Source organism: Bemisia tabaci, chromosome 6, assembly GCF_918797505.1.
Source record: "Bemisia tabaci chromosome 6, PGI_BMITA_v3".
In the NCBI taxonomy this organism is placed as follows: Eukaryota; Metazoa; Arthropoda; class Insecta; order Hemiptera; family Aleyrodidae; genus Bemisia; species Bemisia tabaci.
In genome coordinates, this window is record NC_092798.1 from 29,149,961 (window position 1) to 29,167,723 (window position 17,763).

General features: G+C 41.1%; 1 protein-coding gene across 1 annotated transcript in view; it reads right to left on the reverse strand.

Moving 5' to 3' along the window:
* The window catches only part of Kdm3 (Lysine demethylase 3), a 486,443-nt gene that overhangs the window by 383,981 nt on the left and 84,699 nt on the right, over window positions 1-17,763 (reverse strand). The gene's annotated exons all lie outside the window — the stretch shown is intronic.

A 17,763-nucleotide genomic window follows, 5' to 3' on the forward strand; every position in this document is an offset into this window, starting at 1 on the left:
CGTTGTAATGGCACAGTTTTCTCAAGTTTCACGCTTCCCTTGTAATGCTTACGGCCAGTAAGCCGGGATACTCCATTTCAAGGCTGCCAAATTGACTACAACAATTAACTAATTTCACAAAAATGTAATTGTGCAATTTTGATCCGAAATTTTCATGATTTTCCGTAGAATCAGAGGAAAAATCTGTAAAATTTTCAGTTAGAAATGCCTAAGATACTCTTGACGATTATGCAATTTGTGAAGAGGAATTTTGCAACATTAAAATGGAGTTACACTCTTTCGTTACGTACATTCTCTTAAAGCCAGTGTGGCTGCTTTCTTGCACAACGTGACAATGATGTTTAATCATAATCGCGTCGTTGCATTTAAAGAAGAGCGCATTCCTGGATGAAGAGTTTTCGGCGGGCTCTGTGTCTCAAGTCCTCCGGGAGGATTTCAGGGATTTCATCCCCCGTGGCTGTCGCGCAAGAATCTCAATTTCACGATACTAATTCGGAGTGAAAGTTTCTGCGGAGAGGCGGAGAAGAATACGAAAACGAGACGCGAGCGGAGCGCATCGCGCACGGCGAAAAAGTTCCCGATCAGCTCGCTCTCTAGTTCTCCAGTTTTTTCGCGTGCCAGACAACCCTAATTAAACTTGGGGCAACTCGGGTTAAAATGACGGCAAACACATCCACGTTCTCCCCAAACAAGATTACCATTGCCGTGAACTTCACCGTCTTCAATCGGGATCGGGGCGGGGGAGCTTGGCGCTTGTTTCGAGTCGGGAAAAAGAGCCCGCACATGTTTGAACCCGAGACACAATAAACAAAACTTGGAACGACTATTACGCGGACCCTTGCCGCTCTGTGCGGAGGAAATAAAAGAATACGACGGGGCCACAGAACGATACTGCTTAACTGAAAAATTTTGTGGGAAAAAGAATTAGCGACTTTGCTGTATTCAGGCTGGTCAAATACGTTTAGAATCTTAATATTCCCTAACTTTCCCTGATCTCTCATGAGAAATTCCCTAACTTTTCGACTCAACAAAAATGCTATGCGCACTATCTAAGAGGTAAGCAAGCAGAAAAACCGAAGTTTGGAGATTAAAAGTTCTTAACTTCCATAGTTGAACCAAATTACACTTTCCTTTCTCTCCATGAAGTAATTGAATCAGGGCGAATGTAAACACCAAAAAGTAAAAATTACAAAAATCAGGGTGTCTTTTGATACCCTGTCATTCAAATTCCTTACTTTTTTTTGCTTTCTCCTTACTTTCCAGAGAAGTCATTTTTTGGCGATTCTTAAAAATCCTTGCTTTTTTTTGACTTTTTCCTCACTTCACACGAATTTTCAACAGTATTCGGATTGGGAAAGTGGAAATTGGTGGAATGACATAGGAATAAACCAAAAAACACGATAAATCGAACCGGGAACTTATTACATGGAAATCGCTTACCCCCAAGGCTACTTTTCAGAGTTAATCGCGGAAATCTCAAATATTCGTACCTCTTAACGGAAAATCCGTACCTTTTTCGTACTTCCGCACCGACCTTCTGAAATCCGTGCTTTGACAGTGAATCTGTACTTTTTCCGTATAGTAGACACCCTGAAAAATGAGGAAGTTTTTCCTTCGTCTCGTAAAATCTTCAGTTTACAGGTAGACTACTTTTCAGAGTTTAACGCGGAAATCTCAAATTTTCGTACCTTTAATCGGAAAATCCGTACCTTTACTTCCGCACCGACCTTCTGAAATCCGCGCTTTTTCAGTGAATCTGTACTTTTTCCGTATAGTAGACACCCTGAAAAATGACGAAGTTTTTCCTTTGTCTTGTAAAATCTTCAGTTTACAGGTAAGCGGTATTGATCCTCGGCATGGCACGATTGGCACGGTATTTTAATCATGTTTTCGACGTCGACGCGGCAACCGTGGACGTGAGCGCAGCAACAGCGAAGTCTCATGACTTCCATGCGCCAATTTCCGAACTCGGTCCTTGAATTGTTGCGAACTTCCCGGGCGCAACTTTCCTACGTACAGTTCGACAAGCTTTCAAGTTCAGACATGCGGAGCGACAGATCGCGAGGGAGTAAAGTTCGCTCCGAAAGTTCGGGCCCATTCCGTTCTCCGCTCCTCGAGACAGGGAGGGGACGGGAGGAAAGGGGGGGGGGGCGGTGCGGTCCCAACAATTGTATCAGCGTTTGAACACGATCGTAGATTGGGGACGCAATCGAGTGACGCGACCGAATCAACCTCCTCCTGTATCTGATTAAACGAGGCGAAGTGAAATCATTCCGCCGCACATCAAGCATCAAGGGACAGAAGGGATAGGATCCTCGGGTTCTGTATACTGGAATCGGGTCTCGGAAATGCGGGTATGACAGTTTTGGGTTGTCTCGCAATTGGGCTGAATTTTGCGATAGAGAACTGAAAACTGGGAAAAAAAAGTTTTTTGGATCTAGGGTCCGAACTCTTAAAAAATGTGACGAGAAAAAATACTCTTGATTCAATCGGATGGAATCGGGTCTCCGAAATGCGTAGGTACGGCAGTTTAGGGTTGTCAAGCAATTAGACTGAATTTTGCGATAAAAAACTGGACACTGGAAAAAAAGGCTTCTGAATCTTGAGTCTAGACTCTTAAAAGAGAGGACGAGAAAAAATACTCTTGATTCAATCGGATTTTTGCTTTGAATCAAGAGCCAAGCTTCCTAATTTAAGCAAATTTCCTTTTGATTGAAGTAGCAATCCGATTGAATCAAGAGTATTTTTTCTTGTCATATTTTTTAACAGTCTAGACTCTTGATCCAAAAAACTTTTTTCTGGGGAATTTCTAGCTACTCCATAAAAGCACCTAACTACACAGAGGAATTAAATGATGTTTTTAAAAGGGCCAGAAATTGCACTTCCCAATTGCTTAAAATAATCCAATTCATCGTTTCCTCGGCAAGGCAACATTCGACTGTGTATACAATGTTCTCCCATACTGCCGTGCTAAGGAAAAACGCCGTATGAACATTCAAAAGTTGCCAAATTCCTCCGGATAAAACATGTATTTTTGTGGACATTCATGCATATTTTTCCTTGAAATTTTAAGATATTATAGAGTGTACATAGCGTACAAAACTGTCTGAAAATTTGGAAAAAATTTTCACAATTTTCCCGGTAAATTTCGTTTTTAATTGAAGGAAACTTGGCAACGTCAGAAGGCTCATACGGCGTTTTTCCTTAGCACGGCAGCATAGCTGGACAAGAAATCTCGATGATACATTATTCGATCTCGTCTCGAAATTTGAGTGTGGCTGTATGACCTTGGCCCTGGCAACCTGGTTGCGTGGGAGTGTCAGCGATGACTGAACTTGGAAAAAATGATCGCGGCGGTAAGTATTACTATTACGGGATGCGTTATCGGAGGTGCCGCCGCATTAACCCACTTTCTGGCGCTTCATCCGTTGTCCACCAGACGGCGCCACACGTCGACTCGCGCTCGCGGAATCATGATGGCCGACGGTGCAAGCTCCGCCCGTTCCGAAGTCATGGCAACGGGAGTCGACCCCCCCCCCCCCCTTCAGTGAGAGGGGGGCAAGAAGAACCATTCGGAGCAACTTCACACTCTGGTGGCAGTCGATCGCGCCGCGCCGTGATTCGTGGTGCTTCAGAGTGGTACTTACTTGCTGAGACTTCTGAAACTTCGCTAAAACTTCGTGTACTTCATGAATTCATTAACGGTTCTCGAATTTCCTTTTTTTTTTTTTTTTTTTTTTTTTTTTTTAAATAGTTCAATCAACAGGTCTACCAGGACAAATACACTGAAAAAAAAAATATGGTAACATCTACCATACGTCTACTCGATTCTTTACACAGTGATACCATTTAGTGAAAATAACCTGAATTATAGTTGTATTCACCAGAACTTTGACGATACATACCACAATATGGTAAATGCTACCATAGAGTCTGGTGTTTAATACCATACCCGTATCACTGTGTCAGAGTATGGTAAAATCTACCATATTATTTTTTAAGTGTACATTATTTTTCCAAATATCTGCAGGTATTGGTGCCGGTACCTCTAGATGAGCCCGCTCCCTTTGAATTTTTGAAATAATGACTTGCCTATCTTTTTCAATATTAAGTGATGAAACCGTGAATTTCCCTTTTAAGCATTATAATATTTCATTTCTGTACATGGTTCGTTCTACAGAACAGATTCACCGGGCCAATTTTCAGGATACTTTGCAAGGTAATAACCTAAAGATGGGTCAGTTTCCTTACAAGTTTTGAGAGGGGGGGGGGGTCAATTTTCAGGATTTTTGGAATGGTAATAAACTCAAGATGGGCTAGTTTCGTTTATATTTTTGAAAAACTAGGGGGTTTGACGCTCTGGCCACTTCGCGATTGTGTCACTGCCAGCCAGATGCAAATGAAAATTTGAAATGACACAATTCACCAAAAATATTGAAAGCACAATCGCATGATTGTAAGATGAGGATTGAACAATAAATTGAACATTTTCCAATTAGGAACCAACACTTTAGTCTCTCGTCATATCCAAGTGAAGCAGGATAAGTCGTATCCCAGTCTTCCTCTTCATCAAAAAAATAATTTGAAGGACACGATTTTCTGTTTAAAATCCATTCCGTAATTTTCCATTACTCCCTTCGCAACAGGAATCATCCGGGAACATCTCCGTTAACAGAGAAAAAATATTATAAACAAAATAAGCGATATGGACTATGCACAAAGCGTAAAGCAATGGCAGAGAATGCGAAGTTGGGTTCAAACCCAACATACAACTATTTGAACTCCGCGGTGAGCCTGGTTGCATACGCTCGATTTTGCGGGCGAAATCTGAGATCTGCTCACGGCTTTCTCGATAGGATACAGGTGCAAGTAGTGAATTCCCCGAGCGTGACGCATCTATTTCGGCCAACTATTCGACCGCTCCTATCGCACAGATTTGTAACAGGATTCTAACAAACTGAGATGCTTTCCAAAAGACGAACTCGGCATTTAAAAAAAATGCACTGATTGTGAGCGTTACTAAACAACAGAGGAATAAGCAAAGTTGGGTTTGTATAAAACATGCAGCTATTTTAACTCCGCTGTGGGCCGGGTAGCATACTCCAGGAAAACACTGATCGCACCTCATGCTATGCTGCCGTGTTGAGGAAAAACGCCGTATGAACATTCGAAAGTTGCCAAATTTCCTTCAAAAAATGCTTATTTTTGAGGATAGTTACGAATATTTTTCCTTTAAATTTGCAGAATTTTTAGGTGAAATTGTGAACAAAATTATCTGAAAAATTGGGAGGAAAAGTTTCATAAGTTTACAAGGAATTTGCATTTTATCGAAGGAAATTTGGCAACACCTGAAGGTTCATACGGTGTTCTTCCTTAGCACGCAGTATGGCAAGCCGTACTTTATCGCGAGCGCGCGAAGGCCGTGGGCAGATCTCAGATTTCGCCCTCAAAATTGAGCGTATGCAACCCGGCCCACCGCGGAGTTTAAATAGTTGCATGTTGGGTTCAAACCCAACTTCGTACATTCTCGTATTGTTCTTCGCGTTATTTTGAGTTGAAACAGCGTTCGCACACGAAAATGCACTCGCTGGCGATGTCACTGTGATACACCACGGCGAGGCAAGGGCCGCACCACCGCACCGTGCCGCGAGAAAATGGATGAGGGATGATACCCGCATTAGACGACTCATCACTGTGTAATCCCCCCGCATTTGAATGGAATGATTGACTGTTATGAAAGGCATAATGGTACCTTCGGGCGCAATACGATGATTTCCTCACTTTGTGTTCTCTTCTGCTTAAAAAGTCACGGTTTATCTATACCGTTATGGAAAAACAATCAGAGAAGAAAACACTCCGTGCTGAAGAACGAAAATTTTCAGTGGAGGAAGGAACGCAAAGAGGAAGGAGTAAAAGGATTATACGAGCTTGCATAATATGTATTTTTATTACTCTTAAATTACGTGCTATCAGCACGGCCTACCACCTCTTTCGGCTAACAATAAGAACTATCGTGTATGTAAAATGTTTACGAGTAATCTGAGAAGCTGACAAATACTGGCCGCCGCACCGTTTAGGTCATTCAGTTCATTGTATTCCAGTTTAACGACAATGCATAGAGTAGATACTCAATGCAAAAATGACGAAAAAGGATTAGTGCATACGACTAAATGATTACGGATGATACGAGTGAATGACCCCGGACAGTAGTGAAATATACTACAATCGAAGAGTGTAAGAACGTAAGAGTGTTTGTAAACTTATGAGAGTAGTGCACTAGAGGAGTAAATCAACAGCAAGTTCATATAAACCTGAATGATTTGAACTGCACGTTATTTTTACTCGCCCTGGAAAGGACACAGCAGATACACGCATATGATATACCTCTCACATACAGAGATTTCACTGGATCTTAATCGGCGAGCTGATTATTGGAATTGATAGACAAAGCGATAGACAAAGAAGACATAGGGAGTATATGGAGCGATCCTATTGGTTGAAATGAGTGATTTCTATAGCCTAAGGGAGAAAATGATGGACTAACTATCTCCCATGGGTCCCGTGGGTTTTCTTCGGTTAGTCTATGACCTTCCTCCTATGTACATTGCAACCACCCGTTCCTATACCAATGGGATCCTTCCATACCCCCTTTGTCCTCTTTGCCTATAGCTTTGTCTATCAATTTGGCCTGCAGAGGCTGACATAAAATATTTTCGCGACGAGACAAAACAATCCGCGACAACCTGCAGAATAACATGCGGGATGACTTTACGGATACAAACCAAAAAAAGGAATTGGATCATTAATGATTAATGAGTCAGAGTCAACAGTTCCGCGAAATCAAGAGCGTGGCACTTGCCGCTAAACTTGAATTGCTCTCCGTTTCAGAGTGCGACCTTTGCACTGTCAGTCGAACGCGCTTTGTGAGTTTAGGTCAAGATCTGGCGCAAACGTTCAAGGCCTCTCGAACGATGCACGGACCGGAGACAGGAGTTCGATCCCCGCCACTCGCCGCAGAACGGCGCACACGTGAGTCATCCGCGACGGTGACAAATATCAACGGTAATCGTCGAATTAATGCCGAGTGCTTTATGACGAATGCGGAGCTTCTTCGGCATTCGACAAACCGCTACGCGAGTGAAAGTTAGTCCGTTTGATTCGACGCGCGTCTGCGTGATGACGCGACGCTCGCTCGCTCGCTCGATGCGAAGTTTCATGGACATAGTTGCAACGTATGTGTAAAATGAGTATTTTTCAGAAAGCATTTATTCAGAAAGAACCAATTCAGTCAGGGCTCTCCGTAAATTACGTCAGGCATTTGGAGGGAAGGCAACTGAAAATAAGAAGTGAAGACATGCTTTTAAAGCAACTGATTGTGAGATGGACTTTTGGCGGAGGTCTGCTGGTATATCGAGAAGAGAGCGTATCCGTATGGGAGAATAGGGGGCAATGGCGATTAGGCGTCGCAGAGCGCGAGGCTGCACTGTGAAAGCGGCTTAATGTATGTATTTGGAGGGAAGGAAGGGTCTGAAGGCTGGCGAAGGAGTGAGGAAGGGAGAGGGGGTAAAACCTGACCTGAAATTGCCTTATCATTCAAAAAATTCGGAAGGTAAACAGAAGGGGAAGGCAAAGGAAAGAGAGAAAAATATAATTTGAATTACTTCTTGCTGCTTTCAAACTTTTTGGTAGGAGGGAAGTTTTCATTGAGCTCAAGGCAGTTTATGAAGCGAGTATAGAAGGAAGAACGACAGGCACCTTATAATATAATTTTTAAATGGCAGTCTGAAACGATGAGACACTGTTACGAAGAGCATATTTAATCGGAAATTACGTTTTTAAATGAATCGAGGAACCCCGAAAAGATATTACGGATAGTAATTACTCAGTCATCGTAGATCGGTGAAATAGAAATAGGACACAATCAATTTTATTTTAAATCAGAAAGTGATGATAATCGAAAAACTACAGTTTTTGGTTTGGCGCTTGCGCAGATAGAAGAAAGTAAAGAAAAGAGTCTGGTAAAAATGTGTTATTTGGGTAGGTGTTCATGTTTTAATGTTATTATAATTTATTTTTATTTCACTGAATGATAAGCCGCAATATTTCGTTTTTTTTTTTAAATTTTGACTTTGTTTACCGTCATTTTGTGTATTTTTAGCTTGCCGAGAAACAGAGAAGGAGTGTAACCCCTTAAATAAGAAATCCTGGTTATAGGTGTTGTTTTTTTTTATTCTTTTAACTTTGATAACACTGAGTTTAAATTGAATTTTTTGATGAACATTGACGAGGGTAATGAAGATAAGTATCAGCTAAATATTGATACTATAAGCTCATTTTAGTTCTTAATGCCGATTAAAGTAGTATCGAGGAATATTCAATGAAAGAGCGAACTTGCGGTACTGTTAAATTAGCGGTCGAACGACCGCGCGGGAGCACGAGATGCAATGCGGAAAACTCATAAAACTCCTTCTCTTCAAACGGTAGGCAACTTTTCCACCTTCCAAGCATTCCCTGCCGGGCGGACGAAAAGAAGGAGATTGTTGGTTGTAACTCCGATCGAACGAGTGAGAACCCAGATGAGATGCAGTCAGTGCACTTGCATTTTCTTAGTAATCTATTTTCATGTTACGAAAGTTAATGTAAGGTTCATCGATGAGTCCAAGTACTAGTTGTAAAATGTCCCAAAAAGAATTAAACTGATTTAACTTCGAATGGCTAGATAATGCTTCGCGTATACATTTCTCGACGGGCTGTTTTTATTTCGATTTTTCCCCTATAAAAAAAAGAAAAAGAAATATTATGTGACATTCTTTAGATTTCCTTACCAAAAAGTCAACGGTGAACCTTCAAAACCGAAATATTCATACTTTGAGGCAAATGATACTTAATATAATTTGAACAACAAAAAATGAGGGACAATTTTTAAAAAAATGACGAAATAATATAAAAACCTTTCTAACAGCAGTAGATTTAAAATTTCTCAAAAATACACTTTTCATATCTTTTAATGCAATTTTTTCATTTAACAATTAAAGAGAATTATATGTGAATTTTATCAATGAACTACTGAAAATTCACTTTTTACCTACAGATTCTTCGGCCGTTTTCATAGGTATTAAATGTAGTGTATAGCTGTCGCATAGCCATACTGGCTGCGCTAGAAATACTGAAGGTAATTTGTTTTTTTTTTTTTTCGCCCAAAATAAATTACAAACTTTTCTTTCTTCCGCCATAAAAATACTTTCAATTTCAGTTTTATCAGAATTTCTTTGAAAATTTCGTCAGCCAAAATAGGAAACTGAGCTAGGCTAAATCTTATTTTAGTATCTTCCAACATACTTTGAACGGCAAAAGTAGGAAAGTACAGTTGCAAAGACATTATGAAGCGAAGAGGAAGATAGTACGGAAAAGTGAAAATTGATCATTTTAAGACCCGATGAACTTTCCAAAAAAGCGAAAAGTACGCTGACTGATCGGCTTTCCTACCTATCCTGCGCTGAGAAAAAAGTTCGATGAAACGAGCCGGAGTCGTGTTCTACTTGGGCCGCACTCTTAGATTCTTCGTTTAATCGTGCTTTTTTGTTCAACGGTACTCCGGTTCATACGACAGACGACAAAAATTTCAAATGAAACTTTGAAAATAGTTGGGTAGCATTTAAGTAACACAATTAAACCAGGCTGTAAAAAGAGCATGGTTACATACATGAACTGTGGATAAGGTGAGAACCGAAGAGAACAGCCGATATAGAACATCGTCGTTTACTAGACGAGTGAATATACCTTTATTCCAAGGAAGCAAAATTGATTCAGACAATTTATGTTTTTACGAAATCATTTTGTTGTCGGCTACTCATAATGAATTCAAAGCAAATACTGAGCTATTAGCCCATTTTCACTACAATAAACACATAACATGAACATCCTCTGGCACATTGTTTTTTATTAAAGCATGGACTGAATTCGCATATAATTGTAGTGAATATCGGATGATAGAAGCTCAGTATTTGATTTGATTTAAGTTTTAACAAGGGTATAAACTACGTAATTTCTATCTAAAATGTTGCAAGTTTTGTGTAATCAGAAGAGGAAGAATCAGTGAATTTACAGAAGGAAATTCCGACAGTTATTAGGTATGTATTAAAGTTACGAGGAAAGTTTTGCGACTCTGAAAAGTAGTTAGATTCTTCCGTCAGGGAGACGACGAAGTATACAAACTTTTTTCTTTATTTTCTCGTTGTACATGTGCTCCCTAGTATTGACTCAGGATACAAGACCCCATATCTGACATCGTCGTCCCTTCGACCGAAATGCGTGCCTCGATCTCGCATGAGTCCCAGAAAGCATGGATTTCCATATGAAACCGGGCTTACGTGAAAATTAAGATACGTCCTTACCAGTGGCGATGCGTCAATGATCGATAATCGATATTTCTCCATTCGAAGCTATGGTAAAGAATCGATTGTCAAGGTGTTCGTTGCGGACACCCTATGTTTCGATCTTTTTCCATAGGTTCAAATGACCGATGAATCGATATATCGCAAAGCACGCCACGCCACTGGTCCTTACATCAGAGGAGCAACGATGTTTTGCACGGCAGTTTCGTCACTTCGTCAGATACTATGGTTACTAGAGTCCCTTTATACTGAGAGTCAAGACAATGTGAATCCATTTCTGATTGGTTCGCGTATTTTAGGCCTTCACGGTGTCACAAACGGGAATAAAGATTACATTTTCACCGATTGCAAAGATTATAATCTGGAATGGACCGGGGAAGTACGGATTCGGCAAGGAACAAACGGAATGAGAGAAGGAAAGGAGAAAGGAATTTGAGAATGGGCCGATCAAAGATTACAAAAAACGTTCAATTTGTGTAATCTTTATTCCCGTTTGTGACTCCATGAGGGGGTGTTGTCTCGACTCTCAGTATGAAGGGACTCTAGTTGATACTGTGTCCCCCATCGATTTCTCGTTAGGAATAAAGCGCGTTAATCCGGAGCGGCGTTTTTGGCGCGGAAATCAGGGATGGCGTGGGCGTGGGCGTCGCGGCGCGGGCGGCAGGAGCGTCGGGCGTCGGGTCGGGACGCGGACGATGCAAGGAGATGCAGATCCGGCAAGGCGCCCACCCGCCCGCGAGGTTCGGCGAATCTGGAGCAATGTTAAGTCGCTGCGTCGGTGTGAGTGCGCGGGGCCCGTTTTCGTGTATTCTCCGGCGTTGGTGTGAGCTGCAACGAGAGCCGCGCGAACAACGACGCAGATCCACCGTCGCCGAGCCGCGAGGCGGTCGGTGGGACTGGAAAAATAAGTCGCTTGGATCTTGAGTCCAGACTTTGAAAAAATTGACAAGGAAAAGTACTCTTGCTTCTACCGGATTTTTGCTAGAATCAAAAGGCAATCCGGTTAAATTAGGCGGCTTGGCTCTCGATTCAAGCCAGACTGCGACTGAATTGAAGAGTTTTTTTCGTGTCAAATTTTTTAGAAGTCTGGACTCAAGGCCCAATCGCTAATTTTATTTTTTAGTGAGTTCACCCGACAACACCAGATCCTAAAATAAGGAGTATTGGAATTGAGGGCTGAATACTATGGACCCCTACGGTTCTGCGGTTCAACCCTGAACAGCTCTACGGTTCAACATCTGGATGTACTTATCAACGCTTTCCAATATGAGAGGGAATACTAGAATAAATACTTGATGCATATCCTAAAAAGAAAACTGGATAATAAAATTGTATCGTAATATTATAATGGAGAATTTGTAAGGGTCTAAAATTTGATTAAAGAAAACAGCAGAGTTTCCACGACTGAATTCTAAAATCATCAATGATTCGAGGAGTCTCCACACATGCAAAAGCTAGGAGAGAAATATTATAAGAATTGAAATTCAACTCAGAAATTTAAAGGGTTTTTAGAGAAAGGGCACTCGAGAGAGCCTTGAAAGAAATTGGAAACCAGAAAGACGGCAGGAGAAAACCACGGCATTACGAGAGCTTATAATGGAAAACACATATTCAGAAGGAGATTCAGTGCAGAGAAGTCCAAAAGTGTTACTAAACAAGAAATTTGAACCACACATACTGATTGTCTCAATCAGTTTTGGGCTATCCTAACGAGTTTAAGAACAAACATAAACAAGCCGAGATGATATGATAGAGTGGTTTACGTGGTTTGATACTTGTATCCAACGTCTGGAAAAAACCCTTACACGCTTTGAAGGACGTTTCGACCGAGAATTTCACTTTTTCTGTGCGAGTAATCCATCATTCCTCGAAAAATTGTGCGTTATCAACAAAATCCACCACCTCGCACCTCCCTTGGATCGGGTTTGTTTGTTCAGGTCCTTGAGGTCCCTTGAAAAAGGCTTAAAAAGGGTGAAACTAATTACACAGGATGGCATCACTAACACTGTAATACTTTCTCCTTAAAGAAGCCCTCCTAGTAGCCTCATTTTTGTCGATCAGCTACATTTTATGACGTAGGATTTTTGTTCTGATAACGCGCAAACATCAGCCAAATCCTGAACAGAAATAAGTGATCGGCTATATTTCTATTAGAAATTGGACTGTTCGCTTCGTCAATCGGTTGTGTAACCTTGGAATGGAGTTCCGTCCACAGTAAAAAGTTAGGGGTAATCTCCTGAAATTGTGGTGCTACTCCATTTTGTAGGATGATACAGGCATTTCCAATGGGCCTGTTGCACCAATTTTTTTTATTGCTTTAATCAAAAGAGCTAAGGCTCCTGATGTCACAGGAATTTTCCCGGAGTTTTTTGATCACAGGAAACCCCCAAAAAATCAACTTAAAAACGCCTCAGAATTTGGATTTTCAAAACGGTCGTTTCGGGTCCGCCATACTTGTGACGTGAAATGATATGACAGACCTGGTTTCTTCATCACTTACAATGTATTTTCCTGTAAGGAAATGACAGCCGCTTTTCAAATGCAAATATCGAGTCAATCGATAATTTTTTGATCAAAATGGAAATCAGAAATGGATTCCTCGTACGTTTAAATAGTTAAAACCTTTATTAGATAAATAAGAACCGACGGGATGAACCTAACTTTTTGGTACCTAGTACCACAATTCAAGTTGGGGTATAGTACCGAAACAATTTGGCTAGTAACCTGATTTATTGGTAAAACCAAAACTAATTGGAAAAGTCCAAGTCACGTTTTAACCCCTACCCTTTTTTCCCGTATCCCTTCGTCTGGTGAAAAACGATTCGTCTGTCTCTGACTCCTTTCGACTTTTCTGTTTGCAGAAGTTGGTATTGGTATTGGCGTAACTCGAGGAAGAGAAAAGGGCGGTGGGGTGGGAGTGTGGGTATAGGATAGCGAAAATATGCTTCTCTGCGGGCCGATTTTTGAAATAAATAGACACAAATATAGACAAAGAAGTCAAAAGGGATATGGAGGGATCCTATTGGTGGAAGTGGGTTGTTATGGCAATTGACTAACTAAAGGCAACCGACGAGAGAACCCCATAGTTATTCAATCATTTTCTTCCTTAGTTGATAGGAGCCACCGATTTCACCCAATAAGATCACTCCATACTCTCTATGTCTTCTTTGTCTTTAGCTTTGTCTATCAATTTCAATAATCAGCCCGCTGGATGGTTAGTTATAAGGATTCAATTGACGGTTGGAAGGTGGCCTAGGTAAGTAATTGACTTACTAAAGGCAACCCACAAGAGACCCTATTTTTAGTCCATAATTTTCTCCCTTCGTTAATAGGCACCACCAATTTCAACCAATAGGATCGCTTCATACATCTGCTTTGTCTATGACTTTGTCTATCGATTTCAATAATCAGCCCGCTGGATGGTTGGTTATAAGGATTCACTTGACGGTTGGAAGGTGGTCTAGGTAAATAATTGACTTACTGAAGGCAACCCAACAGAGACCGTATTTATAGTCCACCATTTTCTCCCTTAGTTAATAGGTACCACCGATTTCAACCAGTAGGATCGCTCCATACTCCCTGTGTCATCTTCGTCTATAGATTTCAATAATCAGCCCGCTGGATGCAGGTAAGTTATAAGGATTCACTTGACGATTGGAAGGTGGCCTGCGTCGGGTCGGGAGCGAGCGGTTGTGCGACGGGCGGCGATGGACGACGGACGCTGAGCGAGTGATTCAACCGTTAACGTCCTCGTTATGTAAGCTTATTTGGGTCAGGCAGCCTCGATCCTCCGAGTCGGATCCAGCGGCAGCGGCACCGACCGACGCGCAGCGCCGCGCGCGACGCCGAGCGGCTCCAGCCTCTGCCCCACTGGGACTCAGGGACTCGCTACCCGAGTACCCGACCACCCGACCGCAACGCAGCGCACCGCTCCAGAACCAGAAACCAGAACCCCCGCAGCTCCCCATGCCCGACCACCGTTTTTCCACGGAACGGTTCGCTTGCCCGGGGGCTCGTAATTGAAAACGATAGACAAAATGATGGATAATGAAGACAAACGGGAGATGGAGCGATCCTATTGGTTAAGACAGGTGGCTGCTACAGACTAAGGCAGACGTGAAAAAGCTCCTCGACCATGCAACCGCAATGGAAAAAAAAACACATTGGATCTAGAGTCCAGACTCTTAAAAACATCGACAAGAAAAAAGACTCTTGATTCAATCAGATTTAGGCTTAAATCAAGAACCAAGCCTCTTAATTTGAGCGGATTTCCTTTTGATTTAAGCTTAAATCTGATTGAATCAAGGGTCCTTTTTCTGGTCAATGTTTTCAAGAGTCTGGACTCTAGATCCAATTTGGGTTTTTTTTTTCTAGTGCGGGTGGGTTGCTATACGTCGCTTGTGAAGATGAGGAGACTCTAAAAACGGCTTTTTGAATTAGAAAAGCTGGTAAAATCGCTTTTATCTAGCAGAGCAGTGGTAAAAATCACGTGGTTTTCGTAAAATCGCGCCATCAATGACAAGTTTTGCGCAAAATCGCAGAAATTTGTGTTATTTGTTCTTTTATACATCGTGCAAAGCCGTATACATGCGTGTGCGTACAATACGTAAAAAAAATCATATTTTCGAAATTCTTGAGGAAGGAGAAAAAAGGATTTTTAAAATGGGAGGGCTAAGAAGTTCCTGCATCCTTGGACAAAAGGGGAAAATGATAGACTTAGATACTATCCAATTCAAATCCGTCGCAAATGTGTGGAGCGGCTGCTGCTGAAGACTCGAGTTGGGTTAGATTAGGTCACGCAACTAAATTAACTTCGCAGTAATGCGGGAGGTGTCGCACGGAGATGAAGGCGCGCGGCGCGCCACTGCAAAATCGCGCAGATTTCTTTTGTCGCTGCAATCGTAACGAAAGGTTTCAAGTGTTTCAAGTTTATCTCCTCTCATTTAGGATAATGTATAAGCACAGCAAATCGATGAACATTTGACAAATGAGCTATTTTGATTTCAACATTGCAAATCTCCATTTATGTTTATTTTTTTTTTTTTTTTTTTGAAAGGAAATAGACAGACAGATTTTCTTGGGATTAATGCTTCTCTGATTTGAATAAATTCATGGGCAATTTTGAAGAATTTCACGGAAATTTTCATATCATGCAAGCGACTTAAGAGCTACGTTTTTCAACTGTTTACATTTTGGCGAAAGTACTTGTGTAGTGGTTTAAACCTCTGTCCTGTCCTCCCGCCGATTTTTGCTCTTAATATAAAATCGGGGGAAAAATCAGTAGTGCAGCAGAATATGTTCGGTACCTAGATGTTTGCCTAGTGCCAGTATTGATTCACTATATTCATGATCCCGATTCAATTCTTCGTCGCAAAGGCGTGGAACTGCATTAGTAGGCTCGAGTTAGCAGTGGCGTGGCGTGCTTTGCGATATATCGATTGATCTGCCCTTTAAACCTATGGAAAAGTATCGATAAACAGGGTGTTCGCAGCAAACACCTTAATAATCGATTATTTACCACAGCTTCAAATGAGGAAATATCGATAGATCGCAAAGCATGCCACGCCACTGCGAGTTAGGTTAAATCAACTGTACGGCAATGCGGGAGGGGTCTCGCAGAAATGAAGGCGCATCAGCACTGCAAAATCGGACAGATTTCATCTGACCCGCGGTGGTTGATGGGATTAAAGTTTCTCTTTCTTACTTTGTGTACGAACAGTAAATCGATGGCTAGACTTGACTTGTGCACTACTTTTTTTTAAGCAGTTTTTCTGGGCATATTTGCCTCTCTAATTTAGAAATGTTTGAAAGTCGAAGTCAAGCCCACTTTGGCTTCCGACATTCGTGCCGAAAGATTTTTAACAATTCATAATTTTTGCAGTTGGAGGCAGAAAACTGTGAAAAGAGGAAAAATGTAAATATTTGGTGAGAAAGTAAAAAAAAACAACAACAATAACACAGTAGTAAGAATAGGAAATAAAATTAGGTCGAGAAAGGAAGGAAAGAATAGACACGAAACGTTTTAATGTCTCAAAAAAAGTGTTTATTGCGTTTGTTTTATTACTGTTCTATTGTCATCCGATGACCTCTATAAAAAAGTAGTGATTTTGTAGAACAAGCTATGGGGTTATCCAACATTTAGGAGTTCTCAGTTACAACTCCGACAGTGTTATCGGCTGGAAGTCTTTAATGACACACTTAACTATAAATAGCTTTTACCGACTCTTTATACGCAGGGGTCTTGAGGGCTGAGATTATGAGACTTAAATAGAATGAGGTGAAAACTATTCTGTGGGTATTTGACGTCTTCTTATTTTCATTTGATTCAGACTTTCACCTTCTGTATACCTCGCCTTATTTTTTTATTCTTTCACGATGCGATATCATACGACTGAACTTTGAAGAAATCCCGAACTTTTCATCCCACCTTTTTTCTCCCATTTACGTTATTTACCCTTCTAGCTTTCCTCGATTTCTCCTCATTTTAGCGTTCACGTGTATTATCAAAATTTCGGAAAAGATGCGCATCTAATGGTGGTCTATCTACCTCATACATGCAGTCATCCCTAAAGGGGCCATGATTAAATTTGAGTTGAAAGTATCTGACTTGAAATCGATTACAATTTTCGATTCAAATCTCTTTAATTGACATTCTCCTGTTCATGCAAGTTTATTCGACATCATTATTATTATTTTACCTTTCTGAACCTCCGTGAGGTAATGTGTCAGTAATGTCATACAAATTACTCTGTACGAAATCATTCAACAATCGAACGACTCGTTCTTTCCCATTAACAACGAGACAAACTTTTCAAGTGAATTCTTACATAAAAAAAGTATCAAATAAATGAATAAAAAATAAAAATATTCAACTGATAAAAGAAAAACCTGAAGTTTCCCGGTAAATTAGTGCATACCGTCCGGTTTGATTCCTCTTTTCTATGGTGATGTCCAAAATACGTTTGGGAATACTGACTGCGATACCGAATTTTTGCCAAATTTTGCCTGTGTAAATTTGTCTTGGGCGGTTTGATGCCGTATAGCTACAGGTATAAGGGGTGCTATAAAGTGGCATGTGTACGAATACCGGAATGATTTCCCGAGTATTAATTTGCCATTCCCTTAAGAATCCAGGTTATTCCCGGTTAACCAGGTCCTAGACACTGCCCTGATCAGGGTTGCCACAGAATTGGTAAAATTAAATTCACTCGAGAGAGCTAATGAAGGTGATTTGACGATATTTCCCTGAAATTTCCAGGTTTTCCACGACTTTGGAAAATTCCCTGACATTTCCCGGTTCTCTCTGTAACCCCTGACGGCGGCAACCCTGCCTCAAATAACACAAAAACTAGAGTACCTATAGTATGGA